Source organism: Sceloporus undulatus, chromosome 4 (genome assembly GCF_019175285.1).
Source record: "Sceloporus undulatus isolate JIND9_A2432 ecotype Alabama chromosome 4, SceUnd_v1.1, whole genome shotgun sequence".
NCBI lineage: Eukaryota > Metazoa > Chordata > Lepidosauria > Squamata > Phrynosomatidae > Sceloporus > Sceloporus undulatus.
Window position 1 is genome coordinate 150,398,553 of NC_056525.1, and position 15,148 is coordinate 150,413,700.

Genomic DNA, 15,148 nt, shown 5'->3' on the forward strand with positions numbered 1-15,148 from the left:
GTTCTGAACATCTGTCATAAAGCAAAGTGATAGAGCTGTCACAGGTGGCAAGATGGTGGTATGGATGGATGGCAAAAGGTTAACAGACAGAGGGGGGTGGGTTTACATGTTCTGCTGTGGATCCCCAAACTAGTCTGTTGCCTACACTTGTGGTGGAGGACACTACACTGTCATTGGTGCTGAAGAATCAGCTGCCGATCTGGTTAGTTTCTGTGCCTCAGACAGCAAAATGTGTTGGGCTGGCCCTGGTCATGGCAATACTTTGTCCTCTTTCCATGCCTCTCTTTTGCAGCCATTTGGTTTTACATGCAGGAACTGTGTTTGTCTTGCTCCATTTAGGAACTACATTATGTTCAGGGAAGGAGCAGAAGCACCTCAATGTATGGCTTGGATAAGCGATTTTACAATAGAAGAAAATGGTGCTGTGAAGAACACACTGCACAAACTAATCTGCTTCCCTTCCAAGGTTAACTGCAGATTAAGAACATAAAAACAGCCTTGTTGGATTAGACCAAGACTCTTATCTAATCTAGTATTCAGCAACAGCCAGCTGAAGTTTATAAGCATCCATAGGTTTGAAGAGAGATTTGGCCCTGCTGCCTAAAGAGGTTACAGTAACTAGAAGACCATCATCCCCTTTTTATCCTATTCCTCACCTGCCTCAATATTAAGATTTGCACTGCAGCCTTCCTTTCCATCTGAGGTAAAGTGTGCAGTGTGCCTGGGAAGGAGCTTTTCAGCAGTGGCACCGATCATTAAACCCACTGGGTGACCTTGGGCACGTCACACACTCTTAGTCTCAGAAAACCCTGTTTATGGGTTGCCATAAATTGGAAACAACCTGGAGGCACACAACAACACTGCAAAGTGCTTGTACATGTGTTAAATGCACCAGAAAGGCCTTTATAAACCACCCATTCTAGCCTTTGGCGTTCTCTTATAAGGATGAGAGTGGAAGAAAAACAATCATCTGGTACAAAGGATAAACCGTGATAAACACAAAGTAATCACATATTGGAGAGAGCCAGCCTGGTGTAGTGGTTTGACTACGATTTTGGAGTTCAGGGCTCCATTCCCTACTTGGCCCTGGAAACCCACTGTGGGATTTTGAGTCACACATTCTCAGCCTCAGAAAGATAGGGTTGTCTTGTTGTTGTGTGCCTTCAAGTAATTTCCAAGTTATGGCAACCCTAAAATGAACTTTTCAAGGGCTTTTATGAGGCTGCAAGTGTGTGACTTGCCCACAGTCACTCAGTGGGTTTCATGGCTGAACATATAATGGGGTTTTCTTGGCAAGATTTCTTCAGGGGAGGTTTGCCTTTGCCTTCCCCTGAGGCTGAGAGAGTGTGACTTGCCCAAGGTCACCCAGTGGGATTCATTGCTGAGCCTATAATGGCATTGCTGACCTTTGAGGCTGAGAGACTGTGACTTGCCCAAGGTCACACAGTGGGTTCATGGCTTTGTCAGGAATTGAACCCTGGTCTCTAGAGCCCTGGTGGTGCAGTGGTTAAATGCCAGTGTTGCAGCCACTCACTCACAAACCACAAGGTTGTGAGTTCAATCCCAGCCAGGGGCTCAGGGTCCACTCAGGCTTGCATCCTTCCATAGGTCACTAAAATGAGTACCCAGCTTGTTGGGGGCAATTCAGCTTACACATTATAAACCGCTTAGGGAGTGCTTAAGTGCATTGATAAGCAGTACAGTATAGAAATGTGACTCACTATTACTATTGCTAGAGAGTTGCAGTCCAACGCTAAAAAACAAAACCCACTATACACTTTTGGATGATGTTATTAGAATCATAGAATCATAGAGTTGGAAGAGACTGCAAGGGCCATCCAGTCCAACCCCATTCTGCCATGCAGGAACTCTCAATTGAAGCATCCCTGACAGATGGCCATCCAGCCTCTGTTTAAAGACCTCCAATGAAGGAGACTCCACTACACTCCGAGGAAGGAGTGTCTTCCGCTCTTGAACAGCCCTTACTGTCAGCAAGTTCCTCCTAATGTTGAGATGGAATCTCTTTTCCTGCAGCTTGCATCCATTGCTCCAGGTCCTGTTCTCTGGAGCAGCAGAAAACAAGCTTGCTGCCTCCTCAATATGACATCCCTTCAAATATTTAAACAGGGCTATCATATCACCTCTTAACCTTCTCTTCTCCAGGCTAAACATCCCCAGCTCCCTAAGTCATTCCTCATAGGACATGGTTTCCAGACCCTTCACTATTTTAGTTGCCCTCCTTTGGACATGCTCCATTTTCTGAACATCCTTTTTGAAATGTAGTGTCCAGAACTGGACACAGTACGTATTCCAGGTTGGGCCTGACCAAAGCAGAATAGAGTAACGCTATTACTTCCCTTGATCTAGACACTATACTTTATTGATGCAGCCTGGAATCGCATTGGCCCTGTTAGCTGCTGCATCACACTGTTGTTGTGTGCCTCCAAGCCATTTCTGACTTATGGCGGCCCTGTGACGGGGTTAAATCTGAAATGAAGGCCTTAACAACAACAACAGCTACACTGGAGGAGGAGGAGGAGAATCTTAAAAAGGGAACCAAGCCTCACAGCCCCAAACCTCTCCCTCCCTCCCTATTGGAGCATCACAGTCCAGGCCCTATCCCTCCTCCTCCTCCTCCTCCTGAGAGGCTCCTTGCTGCCAAAGAGCCAGCCATCGAGGCCTGCCTTTCCAGGGCGAGGCCACTCCTTAAAGCCTCCTCTTTAATCCTGGCTCCCCTCCAGGCCTTGCGCCTCCTCCTCCTCCTCCTCCTCTGCCGCCGGGCCCTGAGGCTGGGCAGGGCTTGGAGAAGCCTCTTGACAACCGCAGAAGGAAGGGGAAGGAGCCGGGCCTGGCCCTGACAGGAGGGCGCTTTAGCCGGCCTCTTCTCCTCCCCCTCAGCCTCTGCCAAGAGCCCCCTTTGCTGTGGGTGAGGGAGGCGCCGCCATTTTGTGCGCCCCCATTTGGCAGCGCCCTTTTCTTGGGGACCCAGCAGCAGGAGCCCTCCTCCTCCTCCTCCTCCTCCTCGGAGAGGTGAGTCCCTTTTGTTTTAGAGGAAACCCTGGGTGGGTCTGAAATGGCTGGAGGGACTGAGCCTGGCAGGAGGTGGCCCCTGGCTGGGGCTGCAAGGGCAGAAGGGCAGCCCCCTGCCCCTTCCTACAGAGAGACATATAGCCCTCTGTACCAGGAAAGGCAGCACCTTCCTTCCTTCCTCCTCCTCCTGCTCCTCCTGGCAGGGACAGAGGCAAGGGCTGGGTGTGTTTGTCTGGTTTGGTTGCCTGACTTGTTTGCTACTGATGGGGCTGCGTTCCTTTAACCTGCTTCTCATGGGGATGTACCAATGACAGGACTTGCCCATAGGGAAACATTGGGGTATAGTTGCCCATAGGGAAAACATACTTGCCCATAGGGAAACATTGGGGAATAGTTGGACAATACTGGCCCATAGAGAAACCATGCTTGCCTATAAGGAAAAATTGGGGGATACTTGTCCATAGGGAAATATATGTTATACTGTATATTTCCCTACTGGGAAGTATTCCCCAATCTTTTCCTATGGGCAGGTATAGATTCTCTATGGGCAAGTCTGGTTTCCCTATGGGCAAGTACTGCCATTTGTTTTAGTGCCTCCGCTTTCTATCCCCTTTGTTGTAGCTGCATCGACAGAGAGGACAAACCTCCCTTGGATTTTTAAGTGCCTGTTACTATAAGCAACCTATGCCTACTTTGGGTGCAGAACAAGAGCCACTGTGCTGTACTTGCATGTTTGACAGAGAGCCTGGCCTGAAAGAAAGGTCTGCAGTGTCACTGGGTGGGGAAATAGGTGTCATGCTTCCTTCATCCTGAGCTTTACCTCCTGGCAAGTGATTTATTTTTATTTGTCCAACCCCTCCAAAAAAAGTCTTTTTTCTGCAAGTGATTTATTGCAAAGAATAGGCTTGCTTTTTAGCCAAAAGACTGAATAGAGAGTCAGCTACACAGTTCCTTAACAGAGTCACAGCCCTTTGTTCACATGACTGAGCCGCAGTGAAAGAAGGGTAGTCCGAAGGGTATATGTGTGGGTTTTGCATGCACGCATTTACTAACCATTTTGTGACTGAATAAATAAAGGATGACACCTTATGGATACGTCCTGAATAAAAAGAATGTGGACTTGAGAACATATCTGACAACAAGCCATTGCAGATGTTGCAGTGACTGTACAATAGCATGAGACAATAATGGAATACTCTGTTCTTTGTTCACTTTGTTCACTCCAGTTTGTTGATAGCCTCAGGCTATTGTAAGTCACAGCTAGAGTAGACCCACTGAAACAATGGAGATTTGATTTGTTAACACTTATGTAAGTTATTTTCATTCTATGGGTCTGCCCAACCTGGAACTAGCTGTTGGATGATGACTAGCCTTGGTGGGAAGGATGCTAGGAACATCCATGGTTTTCTGGACAGATGTGCTAATGGTTTATTCAGGTTGATTCTTGAATGGCAGTACAAGCCGATCCTTGTTATCTGCTGGGATTTGGTTCCAGGACCCCCTGTGGATACCAAAATCTGTGGATGCTCAAGCCCCATTATATAAAATGGCATAGTAAAATGATGCCCTTTATATAAAATGGTAAGATCAAGGTTTGCTTTTTGGAATTTATATCTTTTTGGAATATTTTCAGGCCATGGATGGTTGAATCCGTAGATAAAGAATCCGTGGACATGGACGGGTGACTGTATATTACAGATGCCATATATACAAAAGATGTGGTTGTGAATGTTGTGCATGGAATTTGTTCTACATTTTAAATGACAAGGTTTTGATCACGCCCTTCCTCATGCACCCCAGGCCTCCTCGCTGAGCATCGTGTTTTAAGGAGGGATATAGACAAGTTGGAGCAGGTTCAGAGCAGGGTGACAAGGACGATAAGAGGTTTGGAGAACAAAAATGTGAGGAAAGCTTGAGGGAACTGAGTTGGGCATGTTCAGTCTGGTGAAGAGAAGACTAAGGGGTGACATGATTGTGCTCTTTAAATATCTAAAGGGCTGTCACTGATAGGATGGTAAAGATTTGCTGTCCCAGAGGGTAGGATCAGATCTAATGATTTGAAGTCAAAGGAGGGTAGATATCAATAGAATATTAGAAGAAACTTCTTCACATTAAGAGTGACTGAGCAATGGAACCAATGACCTAGAGAGAGATGTTTTCGGAGTGGGGTGGGGTCTCCTTCTCCCAAAATATCCAAAAAAGAGGCTTCTGGGAATGCTCTAGCTGGAATTTGTGCACGGCTTAGGAGGCCCTTCCAGCACTATGTTTCAGTAAGTTCCTCGAAAAGAGAAACAAAGACCTGAGTGTGCTAGTGAAGGGCTTTTGTCCTTGCTGTTTGGTTATGAAGAGAAAAGTAAACTCTATGTCTATACAGGATTTACCTGAAAGGTGTCAGGCCAAACATGTCCAGGCATTATGAGCTTGATGTCTGGGTTCTACATACAGTAGCCCACACTGAAGTAGGATCAACCTCCTTCTATAACCAAGACAGTAGGATTATTTAAGTTATTGAACGTCTTGATTTCTGTGCCCCTTTGCCCTCTCTTTCTAAATGGCTGAATCAGCTCCATCCAAACAGTGTTGCACCTGAATGGGGTTGGATAAACAATCCTGATTTAGAACTAACATAAAGAGTATGGTTATTTATATTCTCCTGTTATCTCAAAAAGGGATAATTGAGTTATTAAGGGGTTGAATGCATCTTCCTGTTGTTCAGTCTAGTTAGTACAGCTATGGAGCTGGAAGCGGATAGCAGTACATGATAAGGGAATATTTATAATTACTAAACTGGAAGAGAATAAGGAAGATGGGTCACAGAGTCTACTTGCTCTATCCTAATTTGGCGTGTGTAAAAACAAAAATTCTAGGCAGAAACAAAACACTTTTGCTTTCCCTAACTATCGCCCACATAATTAATGTGATGTGAAGGTACTTAAATTTGATTGGAATGGTCTTAGTGTTTTGTAGTAAAAATAAATAGAATGGGTACAGTCTTACTTGTTTGTTTGGTTGTTCAATATGCTGCCTTTTTCCCAGCACGGGACCAAAAGTAGCTTACAAAGGCTAAAAGTAAGACAAAGAAATAAATAAAGGTAATAAATAAATAAAAAGCTTAAATAAATAAATAAATAAATAAAGACAATAAGATAAATAAATAAGATAAATTTAAAATACAGCAAACCAGAAACCAACCCCCATCCCCCAATAAAGGGCTTCCTACCACTATTAAAAGCCTGTTTGAATAAAAGGTTTCTGTCTGCTGGCAAAAGGAGCAGAGATGTGGCCAGCCTAGCCTCCGCTGTGGGAGGGAATCCACAGGCTGAAGCACCACTGAGAAGACTCGACCATGTCGCCTCACCAGACAGGGCTATGATGTTGGCAGGAGCAAACAAAGCTTTCCCCTGACTGAGGATCTTAAGACTTTGGGAGTTCGTTAGCTTGGAACTGTTGCCCTGGGAAAGAACAGGTAGCCAGTGAAGCTGTTTCAACAAGGGAGTTTAGATGCTCCCTATAATGGACCTCAGCATTTCAAATCGGCTAAAAGTTTCTGAACATTTCCAAAAGCAATCCCACTTAGAATGGTGTTTACACATGTCCAAATGGGATGTACAAGGAGGTGTCACCATAGCCAGATGTGACATCTCAGGAAACAGACACAGCAGGCGCATTATCATAACTGTACAAATATACTCTTGGCCACCATTGAAACCTGGGCCATCAAGGCTTTGGGTAAAAAACAACAAAGCAGTGGGTCTTGCCTTCATTTCATACTATGTGTGGAATTAGTATTTCTAACACAGGGGTAGGCAACCTCTTTGAGCGGGGGGCGCGGGTTGCTATCCCTCAGACAACTGGGGGGGGGGCGAGAGCCAAAAAATAAATAATTAAATAAAATTAAATATATAAATAAACTGGGACAAATGTAGGACAAAATTTCAAATGGAAGACACTTTTTTTAAAAATGGAGACACGTGAAAAAATTTGCTGATTTTTTAAAAAAATGTTAATATAAATGCATGTTTCTGAGGCTTCTATAGACAATTGCCCCCCAAAGCCCCGGCGGCAATCGCGGCAGGACCGGCTGGGGCCTGTCCCAAGGCTCGCTGGCCGAAGCTGGCCGCGGGGCCGCAGGTTGCCTACCCCTGTTCTAACACATGAATGTGATATACTGTATTATTGTTGTGGTGATTGTGTCCCTTCAAATTGTTCCAACGTACAAGCGATCCCAAGGCAAACGTATAATGGGTTTGGGAGGGGGGGTTCGGTAATTTTTTTCAGAGGTGGTTTGCCATTGCCATTCTCTGAGAATGAGAGAGCGTGAATTGCCCAAAGTCACCCACCCATTGAGTTTATATGGCCAAGCTAGGATTCAAACCCCAGTCTCCAGAGTCATAGTCCAGCACTCAAACCACTACATCACAAAATCAGGAAATAAAGAACAAGATTTATTGTAGTAAGGATAAAAATTTAGAGGATTAAAAAAAATTATTGCATATTGAATGTCTCATACACACCTCTCTTAATAATGGTGAATAAATTTACATAATATAAATGTATCTGCTTCCTATCATTTTAAAATTATATGCATTGATAGACATTTTGCTACTCCTGATACAAATGACCTGTTCTTTGTTCTTTGATTAATTGACTGTTTGGGTAACTGAAGAATGGCTGGTAACTAGGGACCTAGCCTCTGGTGGTAAACCTGAAGTGTGGGCGCATATTATTAGTTGCCATAACATCCTCTCCCCAGAGGGAATCAAAAAATGCAGATGCTCTCTGTGTACAAATAAACACCCCCTGCAAAGAACAGAGGTACACAATATCATATGCAATTTGTTAGGATCAAATGACAGAAAGCTTGCACACCTTTTTCTGGCTTGTGGGTTGGCTTAGGTATTGCAACAATACCTAATAGAGATATTGTTGTAATATGAATTCTGGAGTTGTAGAATGATGCAGCAATAAGGACGATGTAGTGGTCAAAACACATGAGACAGCATGAGAAAGGATAAGTCGCCTTGAGTCCATATACTGAGAAGAAGGTGGGATATTAAATAAATATAAATAAGACAGACACAACACATCTCCAATATTCAATGATAATGCCACAGTTTTCCAAAAGTTTCTATTTACAGTGCTGGCAAGAAAAACTTGATCTTTAAACTGAACATACTAAATTTGTACAGTTGACCTTTCCAACAGGAACACGTTTTTGGGGACAAAATTAATGTGTCTTAATTAAAACCTAAGCGTATATGAACAGCAAAATGGAGAGAAAAGGGGAGAGCAGGTACTGTAAGCCTGCTTCACCAACTGCTCCTAGCAAATTAAAGAACTCTATATTTATATTGACCACCAAAATAAATATCAAAAGAAAAGAAGCCTTCACATGGTCTCTAGATGGTTCGGTTGTTTGTTTGTGCAAGTCTTACATGATCTGGTTGTTTCATGCATGTGCATATACTCAGTGTTGAATAAAATGTTTGCTGAGACTAGTCCTTTTTTTGTGGTGCTGGAACCTAGGCCTATTCTTTTTGTATTATTTTTGTCTCTGGTACCAAATTAGCAGTTAAAGAAGTAATACCAAGGAACATATCTACTTTGTTAACATAAGTTGCTGACTTTTACCATATATTGGACATGGATTTACAATTACTCTAAATTTCTATGTGATTTTATAACAAATAACTGTAAAATAGCAGTTAATTTTACAGTTCCAAGCCTAGAAAGTCTTTGTTAGAGTTGTAAAGGCCCAGAAACTTTTGGGGGGGGGGGGGGGGAAAGATCCCCCCCCCCCCCCAATTTCCAAACTGTTTCCCTAGAAAAATGAAGAAAAATGAACTGTCAAATATTCTCTTTTACAGTGCTGAATAAATGTTTGAGACTAGGTTTTCACATATTTACTATCCCCAAAAACATGATTAAAAACTATGTAAGATGAAGACTTTTATGCAAGACAATATATCAGATCAGATCATTATAATTCCTGGTTTTGGTTTCCATTTTTGCTTTCCTTGAATGTTACAGTTGACCCTCCGCATTTGTGGCTTTGGCTTTTGCGGATTTGATTATTTGCAGTTTTGATTAATATGTTCTCTCTAGGGATTTCTAGGTCTTCCAGCATAACTTGAAGTTGACCATAAAGTTCTGCTGGAGAACTAGAAGTTCCCAGAGGGGAAAAAATTCTAGGCATTTATAGATCCTCCAGCATGATTCTGTGACCAACCTCTGGCAGATGTTGACCATAGAGTTGCACTGGAGGACCTGGAGATTCCTAGAGAGGTGTTCTATTAGGTACAAGGAATAGGGTTTTTTTATTTGTGGTTTTTCCACATCCACAGGGGTCCTTCACTCCTAACCCCAGTGAATGTAGAGGAGAACTACATTCCTAACCGCAGTAAATGTTGTGGAGAACTAGTGGAGGTAAAATAATTTTCTTTATTTTACCAAATAATTTTACCAAATGGTTTTGTCTGATTTTTCTGTGAATGTGACTGTGTTGCTAGTCTGCTTTAGATTCATGTCAAAACTCTACAGAACAAGTTAATCCAGATCAAGTCACATTGCTTCCAGTGTTAACTACTGTCAAGTCGAATACAACTTAATGCAACTGTCTGAAGGAGAAACCATACCAGATATATGCACAGAATATTCATGATGAGAATAAATTTGTTGTTGTTGTTAATTGCCATTACTCATCTTCAGTTTGTGGTAACCCTGTAAATGAGAGACCTCTTAGAGACTCAGGCCTTGTCTTCAGGGGCTGGGATACTCCAGCCGGCAGCCGGGGGTTTCCTGGCCCCGCAGTTGCCCTGGCTTTCCATTCTTACATCACAGCAGCTGTCTACACAGGCATCTCATTGAGCCACCCAGCGCATCTGCTGCCGTGGCAGATTACGTTATTCTGAGGTCAGAATGAGGCACCCAAGAACAATCTCAAGGCTGGGCACCTGTTCTGATGTCAGAATGAGTGACCTGCCATGGTGTTGGACACAGCAGATAGCTCAGGGGGACACCTGTGCAGACACTGCAGTGTGGGAATGGAGGGTGCCAGATCTTCCAGGAAGATCTGGAGTAACATGTAACTTTTAAAAATATGGTTTAAGGCTGTTAAATCCTGATTCTGGTGCACAATGTGCTGGACATTGTCTGGACTGCTTGCACAAGAACCAGGGTGTGGAATGTGTGTTGCCTGAACAGGATGATGCTAAAGGGGGGGGCATTTGTTCCATGAAGGCAAGATCTCTCTCACCAATAGCCCTGCTCTGGTCTAGCAGTCTCAATGAAGTCTTCCTTCATTGAGTCTATCCACCTGTAATGTGGCCTTCCTCTTTTCCTACTACCTTCCATTTTACTAAGCATTATCATACTTTCTAATATCATCACGATATGGCCCACAGGATGATACTTCCAGTTTGGTCATTGTGACCTCTTGTGAGCGTTCAGACTTGATGTTCTCTCAGACCCATTCATTTATATTTCTGGCAAGTCATGGTTTCCACAGAATTCTCCTGCAATGTGTTCTCTTCCTGTTAGGTTCTCCATACGTAGAAATTGAAAATACTATGGCATGGGTAATTCTAATTACGATATGTCTTCTTTTTTAATTTCTTTCTTTACGCTATGATTTTTCTTTACACTATGAGGACCTTATGTAATGAGGACCTTTGTAATGGTCATTCCAAGTCCTAGTCTTCTGATTTCTTTACTAGGGATTTAAACTCATATTTAACTTTATCCCTTTAAGAAAAATATTGGTCCTTGCAGGGATGTAGCCAAGGGGGGGGGTTCTTGGGGTCCGGAACACCCCTTCCATTAGAAAAATGAATGGTGTGTGCTGCTGCACCGCCACACCCAAGCCCCATTATAATGGTGGCACTTAGTCTGGACCCCCCCTTCCTAAAATCCTAGCTACGTCCCTGGTCCTTGTGAATAGTTGCAGTCAAGCTGCAACTCTCTATTAATTTATCTGGCTGTAAGTCCAGTTGAATTAAATCAGATTTGCTTCTGAGTAGACTTGTATGGGATTGAATTGCAAATAATGTGTCTCATATAGTATTGGGAAGTCTTACTTTATGGTACCAGAGTGCATTAATCAACAGTGTCTGTAATGGCAAATTTACTTGACAGAAATCAGGATTGGACTGGGAATCATGTGTCCATCTAGATATTGTTAGGATGCAACTGGCAGTTTACTTCATGGTTGTTTATGTAGGCTAGGGTTGCTAGGACTTGCAATCCAATAGCAGCTGGAGAGCCACGTGATTCCTGTTTCTCCATTAGAAGCATAACCTTCATTATTTCCATCTGTGTCAATTAGTTAGTGGATAGGATATGACAATGCAACCAGTTCTCTGGGGTAAACATATACCATTAGTAACACTGGCAGAAAACCCATTAGAATATCACTATTATCTTAGATTATGAAGCCTACACCCATTTTAGCAAATAACTACATTAAAATCAGCGGAACATTTGAAAGTGTAAAATTGTATATTCAAAAGAAAGAAATATTAAATCTGTCATTTTAAATCTGTCATTTTGGCTCACTTGCTGATGCTTTGTGCCATATGTGCTGACAGTTTGTGATATGCTACAAGCACAAGCTATATCTTGGAGATATTCTGGATGGTTTATCCTTTATTATTAGTACAGTACATCGTTCTTATATATGCCTTATCTTCTTCAAAGACCAATTTTTGAGCTATTATTAAAATCGGACAAAATAATTTGTTCTTTTTGTAGCACCTTTATCTGAAGGCTTTCTTTCTTTTATCAATTCTCTGGTACAACAATTTAAAAAAAAACACAACTTACTGCCTTGCTACCGACTACAGACTTTTCAAGATCAACATACTGAATTAACTGTAGTAAAGATGAAAGTGTTATTTATTTTACAAGAACCAAAACAATGTCACAGTCTAACACTAGCCATATGTAAAAAATGGTATTAACAATGAATTAGTTATAGCATGAGAACCAGTGTAGTGTAGTGGTTTGAGCAATGGACTAAGACTCTGGAGACCAGGGTCTGAATCACCAATCAGGTATGGAAACCCACTAAGTGACTTAGGACAAGTCACACTCTCTCAGACTCTCTCAGGAAGACAAAGGCAAACCCCCTCTGAACAAATCTTGTCAAGAAGATATGGTCACCATAAATCAGAAGTGACTGGAACTCACACAACAAGAAGATTCAGAATTAGTTTACTTTTAATTTTGGTCAGTAAAGTCAGCTGTATCTTATGTTGCTATATTTCATTTCCTTTTTTAATGTTGTGTCTTCAGCTCTGTTACACAACTTGCTAATATATGTTGTCTTACAGAATAAAGTTGCAAAATGCAACTCTAACCTGCATCCACTTTTTAGGATACAGAAGAAGAAGAATTACATATTCCAGTGTGTCTAGTGACAGATAGACATAAATGTGTTCTATGCCCTTGGCTGACAAATGTGAACGAGGGAGGTAGGAAATACTTTGGCCTACAAAAGAGGTTCCTTGGTGAATACACAACATATTCCTCTGTATGAAGGCAGGTAAACCACAAAGGCCTTAGACAAGAGAGATGTCTTTCCTTGTTCAGGGCAGCTGCATGCATTTCATCATAATTGTTTCTGTTCCCATTAAGTAGTTGGGACAGATATTTGATCCCTGAAGATACTCCCTGAACAGTAGGGAAATCTCAAAGGGGTGACTGATTAGTAATCCTAAACTCAAAAGCTATATAATCTTTAAATATGACCTCTTAAATTTGTCCTCTCCTCTGTACCATTTGATCCTGAATGTTTTTGAGGGTGTTTTTCTTAGATGATGACACTATGCAGGTATTAACCCATCCACTGAGATTCTTAGATTTTGAATGTGACTACAAGATATTATTTTTATAACTTAAAAGAGCTCGATTAACATGCCTTCCAAGACAGTATAAAATCTTATACATGCTATTGATGTAGAAACCAATGTGATACACAGTATGTTGCTAGGAGTTCATTTACACTAAGCAACAGCTTTAATGGCATTATCAACAGAAGCCTATCTGCAAATTAGATTCTACAAAGCAACCAGACAGAGAAAGAGAACAGTGCACCTGTACCATTTGTAAACTGTACAGAAGAGAGAATTTCAGCATGCAGCTTTTTGTATCCTTGCATGGTAATGTTCACCTGCTGGAGTTCCTTCTTCTACACAACATTTAAATCCTGACCTATATATCTTGTCACTGGGTATAAGAATATTATAGCCAAGCTCACTGAGGGTAGTATCAGAATTGAGATGATCGCCATCACTTGTAATATACATACAAGTTAACATCTCATGCAAGACAGACTGTTCAGCAGATATACATATGCAGTCCATAATGAGGTTGGTTGCCTGAAGCCTCCAGCTATATGGCAAATATTATTTTTACCACATATATGTTACTGAAATACGGATGAGAAGTGATGTGGTGAAATTCTGTTAATCCAAAGACTAGATTCGATCAACAACTGGTATCTCACATGGGTTGGGATGGCAATGACAAATCACCTCTGAAGAAACTTGCCAAGAAAACCCCATAGTAGGTTCAGAAATGACTTGAGGGCACACCACACCACAGTAATTGAAGAGGGATGTATGGATTCAGATATGTGAGAGAGAGCTGAAAAAATGAAATATGAATTGTTCGGAAATACATGGTGCTATTTTCCCTGCCAGTCTGTGATTAAACATAACATTGTGTTGCTTGCAGAAGTATGGGAAATACAATAATGGGTAAGCTCTTATAATCATTGAAACTAAATCTCAACATTTCCATAGGGCAGTTTTATTGGCCCAAAAATAATTCTGTCTTTAAAACTGATGAAGTGGTCTGTAGTCCAGAAAAACCTTTAGATGACACAAGATACTTTGTTGCCCTTAATTTTTATTCATCATAGCTTTCTTTCTTTGAAACAAAAGCTGATAATGAGGGTTTTAAGTTATTGAAAAACAACTTTTATTTTAAATTTCCCACTGATGCTTCATAATCTGATGGACATGAATAATGAAATGTTATGTCATGTGTTCAGATCTATGTGGAACACCATATTGTGTCATCCAGGAGACATTTGTAAACACAGCATGAGTTGTCCTAATACTTGTCTTTCATTATTTTTTTCCCCTGAGTTAACAACTTATGTTTAAAAAAGCCACAATTACAACACAAAGAATGAAGAGAGTCATATGTAGAATCAATCCTCTGCACACATATCACTTGTTGATCAGGAGCTATCGATACCAAGTACAGTAAATATACATTTGGATGTGCATCCAGACACTGGAATCTTATATGGATAACACTATTTTTCAATACAGTTCATACTAGGACAGCATAAATTAGCTCTTGTTGTTTACCTTCATGCCTTATGGCAGCTTTAAGGTGAAGCCATAACAGAGTTTTCTTTGCAAGATTATTTAGAGGTGCCGGGTGATAAGCACAAACAAATATTACCATCAAACACCAAAGTGTGTTGTAGCTAGTTAATGTTGTGTAGAACTAAACCAGTGCATCTGAAATTTATCAATGTGGGTTGGTTCGTGTGGAGGAGAGCTTAGTAATACTGTACAGCTTTATTCAGAGACATAGCTGTGTTGGTCTGGAATATTAGTATGCAAAGGGATCTTGTAGCACCTTTGAAACCGTGCAAAAGAAGTTGTAACAAAAGACAATTTCTTCACACAGGTAGTTTCAAAGGTACTACAAGATCCCTTTGCGTACTGTATAACTTTATGTTCAGTTACAAGGTTCCATTGCATCATGGCAAACAAAAACTACAACAGTTTGCAATTACAAAAGATACATTATTTTATTTTGCTGAGTGTTCATTAGTAGTACGTTTGCTGTGCTAGCCAAACAGTTTTAAACAAGGGAACCGTCCAACCGTGGGGAAAATAAACAGACAAGCTCTGAAGTGGAATAGTTGTATGAATGTCAAAGAAGGAATCTCCATGCTTAGCATACCATAAGCATTAGCTCTTACTATCACTTTACAGACATTTACTCCCTTGGGTGACTCCTCCTTGTGGAAGACCATCTCTTAGATGACATTCATAATATTGTTTTCCTATGAACACATTTTGGGAACATATCACAC

General features: G+C 41.5%; 1 protein-coding gene across 2 annotated transcripts in view; it reads left to right on the plus strand.

The window, feature by feature from the left end:
* The first annotated feature begins 2,628 nt into the window (after positions 1 to 2,628).
* Positions 2,629 to 15,148, plus strand: part of WDR47 (WD repeat domain 47) — a 39,079-nt gene continuing 26,559 nt past the window's right edge. Inside the window, exon 1 of one of the 2 annotated variants that reach the window (XM_042465083.1) lies at positions 2,629 to 3,030. The gene's annotated coding sequence lies outside the window, so the exon portion shown is untranslated. The remainder of the gene's footprint in view (positions 3,031 to 15,148) is intronic. The other variant, XM_042465084.1, reaches the window with a different exon arrangement.